The following is a 5538-nucleotide window of genomic DNA, read 5'->3' as shown; positions in this document are numbered from 1 at the left end:
GAAATCCGTTCGATGTGTGGTATGCGTCCACTCCTCATCTGTTTTGGGTAAAACAATGTTTTCGTCGATTAATACAGTATAGCTTTTCGCTAAAATCGACCAATAAACAAACATTTTTCTACCCAGAACTACGTAAGCCTTGATTTCTCTTTTTGAGATACGTAGGAGCAGGATTTTTTAATCTTGTCAGGCCCACTAATAAAAAACTTAGGTTTAGTCCTTCGTCAAAAATCCAAAAACATTCTCTTCTCATCCTTTCTTTCTTTCCCACCTAATAATTCGAAAAGCCTAACATTTCAACTAACACTAAAGCACACAACTAACCTAATGGTTCTCGTTGAGTACAACGGACGTGAGGGGTACTAATACCTTCCCCTTGCGTAATCGACTCCCGAACCCTGATATTGGTTGTGATGACCATATCTTATCTTTTCTTTTAGAGGTTTTATCGATATTTCCCCTTTCCCATTTTTGGGAATAAATAAAGTTCGGTGGCGACTCTGTTCAGTCCATCATTGCGAGCGTGCGATCGCGCTTTGCTTTGAAGTCGTATCCCCATTTTTCGAGGTGCGACAATATGGTTCACGCCAATTATCATCTTCAAAGATTGGAGGGATTTGGATTTTCATTATATCAAAATACGTGGTTTCTTACATCTCCATCTCTCTTACGCACTCGTCTATAACATTAAGTAGATAACAGGTGTCGTCTATAGCTGGCGCTTGTAAGAATTGTGTCAAGATGAATTCAACCTTTTCTTCTCCAACTTCGAATGTTAGCTTACCTCTTTTCACGTCTATTATGGCTCCAGCGGTAGCTAAGAATGGCCTTCCTAATATAACAGGTGTACTGGCATCTTCTTTGATGTCCATGATTATGAAGTCTGTAGGAATGTAGAATTGTCCTACACGTACTGGCACATTCTCTAGTATACCAACATGATATTTGATTGAGCGGTCAGCTAGTTGAACAAACATCTTGGTTGGTCTTAGTTCTCCCATGTTGAGCCTTTTCAGATGGTTAAGGGCATTACACTAATGTTGTCTCCTAAGTCGCATAAAGCTTTGTCTATAACGAACTTTCCAATGACACAGGGTATGGAGAAACTACCTGGGTCTTTTAATTTGAGAGGCATATTATTTTGGATTATTGTGCCACACTCAGCAGTAAGTGTAACAGTTTTGTTATCCTCAATCTTTTTCTTATTGGATAAGATCTCTTTAAGAAACTTGGCATATGAGGGCATTTGTGTGATGACTTATGTAAAGGGAATTGTAATATTCAATTGCTTTAGAAGTTCGACAAATTTCTTAAATTGCCCTACAGTTTTAGAAATTGCGAGTCTTTGAGGATACAGAATGGGTGGTTTATAAGGTGGTGGAGGCACATAAGTTTTTTCTTTCTCTTCGGCCTCTTGGTTGTTATCTTCCTTCTCCTTTGGCTCACTTACCTTATCAGTTGTTGTTTTGTCAGGTTTTTGGTACATGGCAGGATTTTGGAGTCTTAGATCTAGGGGTCCGTCTAGTTCTTTTCCACTTCTCAATATAACGATATTTGCATGTCCTTTTGGATTAGCTTATGGTTGTCCAGGAAATGTGCCAGCGGGAGCAGCAGTAGATGCTTGTTGTTGAGCCACTTGTGAAATCTGTGTTTCAAGCATTTTGTTGTGGGTGGCTAAGGCGTCTACTTTGCTCGCTAATTGTTTAAGTTGGTCACTAGTATGTATGTTTTGGTTCAAGAAGTCTTTGTTTGTTTGAGCTTCGGTAGTTATGAAGCTTTCCATCATTAGTTCAGGGTTGGACTTCCTAGGTATGTTAGGAGCATTATTAGCTGGCTTTTGATATCCAGGTGGAATAGCGGGTGCTTGGCCAAGTGCATACAGGGCGTTGGGATGATTTTTCCAACCTGGGTTGTAGGTATTCGAATAAGGTGTGAAGACAAGCCTCCTACAAGTTTTTGATGAAGACAACATATCAAGCTCTCCACAATCAAAAGAATGGAAAAAGAAGATTACTTCAACTTTGCTCAAGCCTTCATGAATCTAATATAGGTATATGAAACTCTTGACAAAATGCTCCTAGTGCGCATAAGTTTTTATCATGCATTAAAAATTATCATTCTAAAATTATTTTTATCATGGTTAAAAATTTTTAAATAGTGTTTAAAAATTGCATGTGCAAAAGTTTTAACTTAGATTTTTTTTTCAAAATTTTGGACATGTCAATCGATTGATGCTACATGCCAATCGATTGATCAAACCTTTTGTTTTAAAAATTTTCATGTTTTAAACTGAACCAATCGATTGATGCTTCATGACAATCGATTGATCAATCTTTCTGTTTTAAATTTTTTCGTTTTTCAAATAGAACCAATCGATTGATGCTTCATGACAATCGATTGTTGTTAGTATATTTTTTCCTTTTTAAAGTTATGTCAATCGATTGGTTGAGTATGACAATCGATTGATGCTGAAATTATTTTGAAAAATCTGGAAAATTATTTCATCAATAATTGCACCATTTCATCATAACTTTCCATGATTAAAGCTTGCATCTTTTCATGATCAATTATCTAATTTCCTTTCTAAATATTGTCTTGTTATGATTGAAGGGATGCATTCATACTATAAATAATTTTCATATTTTCATTGCAAATTTCACCTTTTTTTCAAAAACAATTTGCAAAATCTCTCTACATTCAATCTTCATCTATTTCTCATATTAAGATACTTTTGGTAAAACAATTTTCATATCATGTTCTTCAAAAAGTACTCTTGAGCACTTAGAGATTATTTTGCCCTTGAAATATTATATTGAAAGAGAAGAAGACTCTAATCAATTGATTAAAGTCTTATACATACAATTAATCAAATATTCATTCAAATACTTTGTAAAATCCTAAGTACCAAGGAGTGTTTGGTTTTAGGTATATTGCTTATGATCCAGGATTGTTGGATATAAGTGTTAAGAAAAGGAAGGATTGTTTTCTTTTCTTGTTGGTTAAGTTTTCAAGAGGATTGTTCTTGATTGCTTAGTTAGAGGCTTGTTCTAAGTATCTAACATTATAGTGAAATTCTCTTTCGTGTTGAAAGGGGAGTGGAGTACTCTCGATCTGTGAGGGGAACCACTATATACATCTTGGTGTTCTTTACTTTCCTTAATTTACCGCATTTCATCACATAAGCTTCTCAAGAAAGTAAAATTCAATAAACCGTAGAAAATTCGGAAAATCGTCCAAGTGCCTCATTCACCCCCCTCTAAGGCACTCCTTAAACTTACATAAGGATTTCCTTGTGCGTAATTTACTTGATCAGTGGGGACTCCTGCTAATATCTGACATTCTGGTGCAGTGTGTCCATGAGTTCCACATAACTCACAGTTTGGAGTCACGGCAGCCACGGTGGCTGCGGGTGGTATGGTCAAGTTGTCTAAATTTTGAATAAGGGCATCTACCTTTGCATGGACATGGTCAAGGCTACTGATTTCGTACATTCCACCTTTTGTTTGGGACTTTTCTACTGGAGTTCTTTCACCTCCCCATTGGCAATGGTTTTGGGCCATGTTTTCAATGAGTTGATAGGCTTCGTTGTATGGCTTGTCCATAAGTGCACCGCCCGCGGCAGTGTCTACTGTCAGTCTTGTGTTATACAGAAGCCCATTGTAAAATGTGGAATGATCACCCAGTCTTCGAGACCGTGATGTGGACATATCCTCATCATGTCTTTCTATCTCTCCCACGCGTCGTAGAGAGATTCTATATCTTTTTTGTCAAAATTCGTTGATTTGAGCTCTCAGCATAGCAATTTTGCTTGGCGGAAAATATCGGGCTAAGAAAACGTTCTTCAGTTCTTCCCATGTAGTGACCGAGTTAGATGGCAAGGATTGCAACCAAGCCCAAGCTCTGTCTCGTAGAGAGAAAGGAAAAAGGCGTAGTCTTATCACATCTTGAGATACACCATTCGCCTTCACAGTGTCTGTGTACTGCACAAACTTGGTCAGATGTTCATTAGGGTCATCCGTAGGATTTCCAGCAAATTGATGTTGTTGGACATCTGATAATAATGAGGGTTTCAACTCGAAATCGTTTCGATTGATAGCAGGGGCAACAATGTTGTTGTGAGGTTCTTGTTGGGATGGGGTAGCGTAGAACTTAAGAGGACGATTTTGTGGTTCCACTGCAGCCATGGTTGGTTTTTCAACTAGTTCAGTAGTAGGAAAAAAGATATCGGGAATATTGTACCTTCATTGGTACTCTAGTATTCGGCGTCTTAAATATAAGAAACGCTCTAATTCTGTGATTGGTGGTGCTAAGTTTTTGCCTTGTGAGCAAGTACTTGGCATACAACCGAGAAATAAGGGAAAGGAAATTAGTTTTTTACTTTAGTCTATACTGCGCATCAAAAGAATCACACTATTTAACTAAATCAGGTCCCCGGTAACGGCGACAAAAACTTGATACAGATCGAGACTGTATATAAAATATAGTCTATCGGGTACTTGACTGCAAGTGCACAGTCTAGTCGTTTTAGTTTTAAAAGATATTGAACCCACAGGGACCGATGGTCAAACTAATGTTATCGATGTTACTATGTTTAGCTAAGGAGATGATTTTTAGATTTTTGGTTGAACAAAAATTAAATCTAAAGGAAGTTAAGTTTTTAAGGAAATAATAATGAACGGATATCAGTATGCAACACATTAATCGTCAGGGATTCGATAAGTCACCGGTGTATATTTTAATTACCAAATATCTTTTAGTAGAAAATACTCATTTAAAAGGCTTTATCTCACACTCTCGTGATTGTTGACTCGGACTATACTTTTAAGTCAGAATGTACGCTCTCGCTGTCCCATTTGAAGTTAAAAATACTTTTTTAAAATAAATAAGTTCTAATTGCTTTTAAAGTGCTCTCGCTATTTTTAAAATCAATGCCTAGTTTTTACTATCCAGTTCGACCCTCACGCTCTCGCGATTGTCGGTTCTCACCTTAGTTAATTTCCCACTCTCGTGGCAAAACTGTATTAAATAGATTCTCACTCTTGTGACAAAGTTAATTAAATTTAAATTAAAAACCACAGCTAGAAAGATTGTTTGAGAAAATAAGTTTTACACCGATTATTATTAAACCCCGTCTAATTAAATTGTTTACATACCGATACCGGTAGTTTAGCCGGACATGTTAAATAACACAAACACAGACGAACATAAACAGATTAACAATAAAGCAAACATGATTATAATAATAATAAAGCAATAACAATAATAATTGAATAAAAACCTGGAAATTGGATTAATCGAATATGCCGAATCTTGAAGTACTCGAGCAGTCCTCCACAGGTCGGTAGGATTCTGCTTCTTCGAAATAATTGCTTAAACTAAATTAAATAAATTGCAATAGTTCCCCAATGTAGGAAACTACTACTTTGGATAAATGAAAAACGGAAAGGGAAAGGGAAAACAGAAACTCTGAACGGAACGGTAAACAAATTGCGGTAAAAGAAAACAATGTTGCTGAAGAAAAATAATAGTAGAAAATAG

At 36.5% G+C, this 5538-nt stretch overlaps 1 non-coding gene across 1 annotated transcript; it reads left to right on the top strand.

Moving 5' to 3' along the window:
- The first annotated feature begins 3689 nt into the window (after window positions 1-3689).
- LOC127089675 (small nucleolar RNA R71) lies at window positions 3690-3797 on the top strand. The gene has a single exon (XR_007791235.1). It is a non-coding gene; the product is annotated as a small nucleolar RNA R71 (small nucleolar RNA).
- Window positions 3798-5538: the final 1741 nt, after the last annotated feature.

This window comes from Lathyrus oleraceus, chromosome 5, assembly GCF_024323335.1.
Source record: "Lathyrus oleraceus cultivar Zhongwan6 chromosome 5, CAAS_Psat_ZW6_1.0, whole genome shotgun sequence".
In the NCBI taxonomy this organism is placed as follows: Eukaryota; Viridiplantae; Streptophyta; class Magnoliopsida; order Fabales; family Fabaceae; genus Lathyrus; species Lathyrus oleraceus.
Note: the sequence above shows the minus strand (reverse complement) of the source record. Positions and strands in the feature narration are given on the sequence as shown.